Source organism: Bactrocera dorsalis, chromosome 6 (assembly GCF_023373825.1).
Source record: "Bactrocera dorsalis isolate Fly_Bdor chromosome 6, ASM2337382v1, whole genome shotgun sequence".
NCBI lineage: Eukaryota > Metazoa > Arthropoda > Insecta > Diptera > Tephritidae > Bactrocera > Bactrocera dorsalis.
Window position 1 is genome coordinate 33501024 of NC_064308.1, and position 8773 is coordinate 33509796.

Here is an 8773-nt window from a genome sequence, read left to right on the forward strand (position 1 = left end):
GCACGATGTGACCAAAGATGGCTTCTATGAGCGCTTGGAGGGCACCTATAAGAGCTGCCCCCCACCACGATGTCGAAATCGTTTTTGGGTTGTTAGGGTGGGAAAAAATGGTATTTTTGGCATATAAATCGGTTAGTCCCCAAATGGGTTGAAGCTGATCAACTTCGCCGGGGCCCGAATAATGGTTATCTGTGGTACTAGATTCCAGCATAGAAAAATTCACAAAGCTACCTCTCTGCCTCCGGTTTGAAAAGCTACCAACCAAATCGACCGTGTTGGGATAGACGGAAGACACGTCTCCAGTGTTTAAGACGTGCGTACGATCCGAGGTCTTAACATCGTCTCGGACCACTATCTTGTTGCAGGCAAGATACGCAGCAAAAAACTAACGTCAACAAATTTAAGCAAAGTTCGACGTCGAGAAGTTTTAATCACTACTGACAGCCGAAAGATTTTCTACTCGGCTTGCACTCCTACTCTCTGAGAGCACTCGTCAACAACTCGGTACAAGGGAACTATGGGAAGGCATTTCAAGCTTCTTACGTACAGCTGCAACCGAAACCATTGGTTTTCGGAAAATACCAAAGAACAGCTGGTATGATGAGGAGTGCCGTGTAGCAGCGGGAAGAAAGCAGACTTCCTACCTTGTAATGGTACAATTGACCATAACACGTGCGGGATGCGATAAATACCGAGACCACTTCTTAGCTGATTTCAAAGCTTCTTTTAACAGCTCAAAAAAAAAGCTGCCTTTATGCCGTGATGTCTGAATTTGGTATCCGCGCAAAACGAATCCTCCTGTGTAAACTTCCGTTGGTCAACTCCAAAAGCTCCGTCAGGATCGGGAAGGATCTCTCCGAGTCGGTCGATACAAAACGAGGTTTCAGACAAGGCGACTTCCTTTCGTGTGACTTCTTCAACCTACTTTTGGAGAAAATAAATCGAGCAGATACAATCTTCTGTACAGCTGCTGGCGTATGCCAATGATATTGATATCACCACCGCGCCGTTAGTTCTACTAGACTATAAATCCATTCTGGAGAAAGCAGCGATCCAAATGGGTCTGGTGGTGAACGAAGACAGGACGAAATATCTCCTGTCATGAAACAAATAGTCGTCGCACTCGCGACAAGGCAACCACGTCTCTGTTGACAGTCATAACTTCGAAGGCGTAGAAAATATCGTCTATCTTGGAACTCGCATCAACACCAGCAACACTGTCAGCCTCAAAATCCAAAGCAGAATATATCTTGCCAATAGATGTTACTTCGGACTAAGTAGGCTGTCGGGGTGATCGACGTGTGTTTGCCGGTGTGCCAAATAAAATAAAAACTGATTAGAAATCGGGTAACAATTCGGATGTGTGTATATTTGAGTAAATATAATATATGTATGTATGTATATGGGTGAATAAGTACAATTGGATGTGGATGTGTATAATTGTATGTTAGTGTACAAAACTAATTACGATTATACTTAATCTAATTATAAATTTATATGTAACCTGATGTGGTTGAATTTTCCCGCGTTGAGATTGATTCTGCTGCTGTTGTTACTGCTGATGCTGTTGATATTGTTGCTGCTGCTGTGGTTGTTATTGCTGCTGCTTTTATTTTGGCGCCTGTATGTGTCCGTCCACTGTGGTGATTCGTTTTATTGTGTTTTGTTGGGTTCTTCGTTGTTATATTGGCGCTGTTGGGTGTTTTTTGCATTGTCCTCTAATTCGTATTTCGACGAGTTAGGAGGACAATGCAGGGATGTGTTCATTTGGTATGAACATCCCGGCCGCCTTGCAGTGTCTGCGAATAAAAAGATTTTTAGATCTATTTTGATTTGGGTAAATGAGTATTATTATCAACGGGTTGGAGGTATACTTGGGGTTTAAATCGCACAAGCACCGGTTAAAGTCCAACCGAGTGCGGTGTTTTGTGCGATCACGGTGCTGTTGTCGGGGTTGAATAGTCCGGGTTTCATCAATCTTGGGTAGATGTCAGCTCCCAGTTCCAACATGATTTGATCGTCTTTCCAGAATTTAGGGTCGGCTAGGACTAAGTGGTCGAACTTCTTAATGATTTCGCCACTTAAGTCACGATTATAGGGTCGGGTCGGTAAATCATGCGTCAATAGGCAGTTAACTTCGACATGCCAGTCGGAATCAGTTAACGATCCTATGACGACTTTGCATATGCGATGCGAGTCGAGGTACGTTTTCGGTAACCTCAATCTCTGAACCAGCTCTGACGCAATTATAGTCACCTTTCGGGTCGGGTTGACTATGGCTCGTATTTTGTTCCATTTTCCATCGTGTTTGACTTTGACCATGACTGTTGGTATGAGGGTCGGCTTGGCCAGTAGCGTGGGTAGATCTTTTTGTCTGTGCAATCTTTCTTCGCTCTTCGATGATTTCGTTGGCTCTTTGCAGAACAACCTGGGGTGCCCATGTAGGGTTGAATGGTGTTCCCCATTACACGTGGCACATCGTTTTTTACTTGTGCACTTTTGGGTGGAATGCGATCTGGCCAAGCAATTGACGCAGTACTTGTGTTTATTAACTGCGTCAAACTTTTCATTGATGTTCATTTTGGTGAATTTAGAACATGTTACCAGTCTGTGATCTTTTTTACACAATCCACAGGCGACGTGTTTGTGTGCTCGTTTTGTTGAATGGCTGATAGTACGCCGGGCCGTGCGATGGGTACTTCCTCGTTCTTCTCGAAGAGGGGAAAGGCTGATGGTACGTCGGGCCGTGCGATGCGTATTTCCACGCTCCTCTCGAATGGGGGAAAGGGTCGCTTTAAAGCGATGCAGGCGTCTTGCCAGGGTTCCTTCGTCGGAGAGTGGGCTGATGCTACGGGTCACGCTAAGCGATCGCACAGTGAGTGTGGGGCTGCTTTGGCGGCTGCAAATTGGCTTCGTACTGCTTTGAGGGGCCATGTCACTATAAGGAAATAAGATTAATTATTTGGTAAAGTGACTATTTTGGTTATTGGGCGAGTAATTGTTCCCTGAGAGGTACGTATGTCAACTACTCTTGCTTTATTGTCGGCACCGAGATATGTTTTTTCGATGCGACCAAGTCTCCACTCATTTGGGGGTAGAGTTTCTTGACGTATAACTACCATATCGTTAACGTCTATGTTGCGTTGAGGGTATTTCCACTTATATCTTTTGTGGAGTTCTTTCAAATATTCTTCTTTCCATCGTTTGCAGAAGTGTTGATGGAGTATCTTCAGTTTTTGCCATCTTTGTGCGGTGCTTAGATGTGCATCTTCTAAGTTGGGTTCTGCTGGGATTAATAAAGGGGTACCTATTAAGAAATGGCCTGGAGTTAAAGGTTCTAAATTTGTTGGGTCTTCACTTAATGGGCTTAAAGGGCGAGAATTCAAGCAACTTTCGATTCGGGTTAAAAGGGTAGCTAGTTCTTCGAAAGTGAATTTCTGGTTCTGAGACACCTTTTTCAAGTGGCTCTTTAAACTTTTCACTCCTGCTTCCCAGAGTCCACCCATGTGTGGAGCTCCTGGAGGGTTAAAGTGCCAGTTGATGTTTTGGTGTGCTTCGCTAGTTGTTAGTTGAGTTTTCAATGACTTCATGAATTCTCGCCGATCTTTAACTAAAAGTTTAGACGCTCCAACAAAATTAGTACCATTGTCCGAATAGAGATCGGCGGGACATCCGCGCCTGGAAAAGAAACGTGCGAATGCGGCCATGAATGCGTTAGTGGTGAGATCACTTACTGGCTCTAAATGTATGGCTTTGGTTGCAAAACAAACAAATTTTTATGTCATAAGGACCGGCGAAATCGATTCCTGTTGCTGCGAATGGACGGGTTAAGGTGGTACGTTCTGCGGGTAATGCTGCCATTATCTGAGTAGTGTTACGCTTTTTGTGCAAAACACAAGTTTTGCACTGATGAATGGTAGACTTGATGAGGGTTTTCAGCTTCGGTATCCAAAATTCCGAACGCATAAGTCGTAAGACTAGCTGGTTGCCGCCATGAAGGGTTATTAAATGGGTAAATTGGGTGAGTAGTTTGGCTAATCGACTGCTATAGGGTAGTATAATCGGATAACGCTCGTTGTATGATAATGCCGCTGAATTGCTCAACCGACCATTAACTCGCATTATTCCTTTGGGATCGATTAAAGGGTTTAATGTCAAAATTGTACTTTTTTTGGGTATGCTGATTTTTTGGGTTAGGGCTTCATACTCTTCCTGGAAATACTTCTTTTGGGTTAAAATAATTAGCTTCGTGCGGGTAGTGTTGAACTCTTCTGGTGTTATTTCCAACGTTGTGTATGACTGCTGTGATTTATTGGGTGACGCATTCGAACAGAATCTGAACAAATATGCTACAACTCGAATGGCTTTGGGGAAGGAAGAGAATCTATCCAGATTATCCTCTTGTGTTGTGTTCACGAAGGTCCTGATTGGCCGGAGTTCCAGTGTTGTATCGCTTGATATTTTGGTAACTGGCCAGTGTTTCGGGTCGAGTGTTAGCCATTGGGGTCCGTGCCACCAGAGGTCATTGTTAACCATTTCCAGAGGTGTGCGTCCGCGAGTAGCTAGATCTGCCGGATTGTCTTGACTTTCGACGTGAGTCCAATTTTCGGTTCCAACCTTTTCTGCGATTGTGGCAATTCGGTGGGATACAAAGGTTGTCCATGTGCATGGGGGTTTGCTAAGCCATGAAAGAACAATTGTGGAATCCGTCCAAAGGTGAGTATGGTATTGAGTCATGTTTAGTTGTGGTAGGGTCGCATCCACGAGATTCGCCAGAAGAACTGCTCCGCAAAGTTCTAGCCTTGGTAACGATATAGTTTTTATTGGGGCCACACGAGTCTTGGATGCCAAAAGGGTTGTCCAGGTATTTGCGTTTGTAGAAACACTGATATATAGGGCTGCTGCGTAGGCTTTTTCAGATGCGTCAGAGAATCCATGAAAATTGATGATCGCGGATGTCGAAAAGTGGGTCCATCGAGGAATTTCAATAAGATTTAAGGAGTCGTAGCCCTTTATGAATATTTTCCATCGATGGAGAGTTAAGGGTTTCAAACATTCATCCCAATCGGATTTATCCAGCCAGATCTGTTGCATTATTATTTTTGCGGTGACTACAACGGGGCTGAGCCAACCAGCTGGGTCGAACAATTTTGCTATGATCGATAGTACTTCTCTTTTAGTATACGAGGTTTTATCTTGAATGGGGTTGATGAGAAAAAAGAACGCATCTTTTTTCGCATTCCATCTGATTCCTAGTGTTTTTGTGTTATTGGATTCTGGTAAACTGAGTGAGTTGGTATCCAATAGATGTTCCTGTGGGATTCCAGATAAAACTTTTGGGTCATTTGAGGTCCATTTGCGTAGAGCAAATCCTGCGGACTTCAAGGATGAAGTGAGTTCATCTCGTGCCAATATCGCTGTTGGTACGTCATGTGCTCCTGCAAGTACATCATCAACATACATTCCGTTTCGAAGTATCTCTGCTGCCAGTGGGTGGGTTCCTTGTACATCATCCGCTAATTTAAGGAGGGTACGGATAGCTAGAAATGGAGCACAGTTAATACCAAACGTAACCGTTTGTAATTCAAAGTCTTCTATAGGGTCGTTAGAGGATTTCCTAAATAAGATTCTTTGAAACGGAGTGTGTCTGCTTTCAACGAGTATTTGACGATACATTTTTTGGATATCTGCGTTGAATACGATTTGAAACATTCGCCATTTTACTACTAGGATTACGAGGTCTGCTTGTAGAGTGGGTCCAGTATGTAGTACATCGTTGAGGCTGTTCCTGTTCGAGGTGGGGCATGAAGCGTTGAATACCACTCGGAGTTGAGTCGTTATGCGATCCGGTTTAATGACTGCGTGATGTGGTAGATAATACGCTTTCGTATTATCCGCAGGGTCGTATTCAACTTTGGTCATATGACCGAGTTCCAAATACTCGTTGATGGCCTTGTCGTATTCCGCTTTTATTTCGGGTTTTCTCGACAATGACTTTTCATTTCTAAGAAATTGAGCTAGAGCTATGTGTCTTGAGTTCCCCAATTCTATGTTTTCTGGAGTTTTAAAGGGTAATGTTACCACATAGCGCCCATCTGAGTTTCTGTGGGTCGTATTTTTATAAATTTGCTCACAAACTATATCTGAAGTTGAAGGTAGAGGCTTCCTTGGAACTTCTTCAACTTCCCAAAATTGTGTGAGCAACTTGTTTGGGGTCATCTTATTGAAAAATGACATTATCGAGGGTGATAAGGGTTTTTCTGGTATGGGTCCGGATAAAATCCATCCGAATTCCGTTTCTTGGGCTAGAAGGGTCCCGAGTACATTTTTCCGTACACCACTGAGGATTATTTGTGGGTACAGGTCACTTCCGATCAATATGTCCACTGGTCTGGGTTTATAAAAGTGAGGGTCAGCTAAACTAAAACCGAAATCTGTACCAGTGATGATCGTATTAAGTGAGTGAGTGGGTAAATTATCGGTTAAAGATTTTAAGATAAACGCGTGTGTTGTTATCTTAAACTCCTTTCTTGTCGGTGAACTAAGGGTAAGTTCACAAATTTTGGAGGGTGTTGCCGAAACGGTGTTGTTCAATCCAGTCACTTGTGCATTTCTCCTGAACGTGGGTATGTCCAATTTTCTCTGGAATTTCTCTGAAACAAAAGTGGCTTCTGACCCGGAGTCGACTAGTGCGCGAGCTGTGAATATTTGCCCTTTGTATAAAACTTGGACTACAGCAGTACCTAACAAAATCTGCTTCCCACTAAAGTTTTGAGAGTCTTGAGTTTTAGTGGACTGTAAGAGGGTTGTGTAGGCTTGCGGATTTATATTGGTATTAAGGGTTTGGGAGGTACTACTGGTGCTTGGGTCAAGAGGCGGGTTTGAGGCTCTTGATCCTTGCGGGGGGGATTGGGAACGGGTTGGTGTATCCCTATGCAGAAGTGTGTTATGTTTTTTTCTGCATATTCTACAAGAATATTTGCTCTTGCAATCTCTGAAACTGTGAGATAATGCAAGGCAATTGAAGCAATAACCATTATTTTTAATTGTGGTTATTCGGGTCTCAACATTCATTTGTAAGAACTTTGGACATTCTCGAATTGAATGTTGTGTTCTACAAAGCTTACAACTTTCAATGTCTTGAGGCTTTTTTGAAAGGTTGTTGCCCCGAACTGGGTGTGCACTAGCGTGTGAAAAATCCAGGGTCGAAGTTCCGGAAACATTAGCGTGAAATGTGTTGAACTTCCTGTCTTTTCCTTTCCTATAGGATCCACTGTCGGATTGGGTCACTGGAACGGGGTCAGTTAGATTTCCGACTGCTTCCAAAGATTTATATCGATGAGTGAGAAACGCATCGAAAGTTTTCCAGGATGGTATTTCCGAGTTATCTTCTAGGGTGTCCTCGAATTGATGAAGTAGGGTTTTGGGTAATTTCAATCCGCATAAGAAGATTAAGATGGGGTCCCAGCTACTAGTGTCTATGTACACGTTGTGTAGATTTGTGAGGCAATTGTTGATGGTCCTCTGAAGGTGTTTGATCGCGCTTCCACTTTCTTGGGTTGCTTGGGGTAAGTTGAATAAAATCTTCAATTGAGCGTTGACCTGAACTCGTTTGTTCTCGTATTGGGATACCAGGTCTCTCCATGCCATCAGGAAACCATCATTTGTTAAGGGTGTATTTTTAACAATTGCTCTTGCTTCTCCTCGGGTTTTCTGAATCAAATGGAACAGTTTTTCCACGTTGCTGATTTTGTGATTGTTTACGTATATAGCCGTAAACATATCTCGGAATGAAGGCCAGGTTGCGAAATCTCCATAAAATATGTCCGTATCACAAGGGGGTATGTGAATTGAGGGTCCTATATCCCGCGATGTATATTCCTCTGAAACTCGTTCCTTTATTACTGGGGTTGGGGTCTTGAGATCATCAATAGCTTGATTGATGGATCCTAAACATTTTAAATATAATTGATGACCTTTTTTAAAATTTTCTTTGATTTTTGCAAAATCAATAGTTTCGCCGGGTTCTTGAGGGGTTCTACGAACGGCATCGTACGACTTGTTTGCCTTGTCGTATATCGCGTTGAGTTCAACCCTTTTTATTTCTAGGGTATAAATAGACTCATCTTCGGGTTGGGTGTCGTAATGTTCCTCAATGTATTCGAACAAATCGGAAATACAAAATTTAAATTCTTCCATTGCTATTAAAAATTCACTTAACCGGGTCGTAATAATTAATTAAATTGAAATAAAACAAATAATAAATTTGAAAAACAATTTCTTTATTTAAGCTTGAATTGGAATAAGTTAATAAGCAACGACTTTATTTTGTTATTTGCTGTTTATATTTTGAACCGCAAAATATAATGAGTGAAATTCCGACGAACGAAAAATTTCCTAATGGGTCGTTTGAAATTTTTCCTACTGGGTTTGTTTTTTTGCTTGCTCACACTGCACTTGCAGTCAACGTTAGTTCGTTGTTAGTTGAGCGGGTAAAACAATAAAACATATGTACGCGTAGGTACGGGTGGGTGCCAAAGCAACGCTATTTGGCTCTCAAAATTTATATGCGTATGTTTATATGTCAACGGGTAAGGTGCAAAGCGGAATATGGCAATAACAAAGTTAGCAAATACTTTGTGCTTAATACCGGTTAAGCAAAAGATTTACTTTGGAATAAAATAATAATTTTGTTTTTGTTTCACTATGCCGTTTTATTCCGATTTGCACTAATAAATTTATGTTTTAAATAAATTTGGGTTTAAGTACTTAC

The 8773-nt window shown here is 42.2% G+C and overlaps 2 protein-coding genes across 2 annotated transcripts in view; one reads left to right on the forward strand and one right to left on the reverse strand.

Moving 5' to 3' along the window:
- The window catches only part of LOC125779322 (craniofacial development protein 2-like), a 158790-nt gene that overhangs the window by 63847 nt on the left and 86170 nt on the right, over positions 1 to 8773 (forward strand). The window lies entirely within an intron of this gene.
- The window catches only part of LOC125779310 (uncharacterized), a 45826-nt gene continuing 38401 nt past the window's right edge, over positions 1349 to 8773 (reverse strand). The window contains exon 2 of the mRNA XM_049460584.1: positions 1349 to 2938. The gene's annotated coding sequence lies outside the window, so the exon portion shown is untranslated. The remainder of the gene's footprint in view (positions 2939 to 8773) is intronic.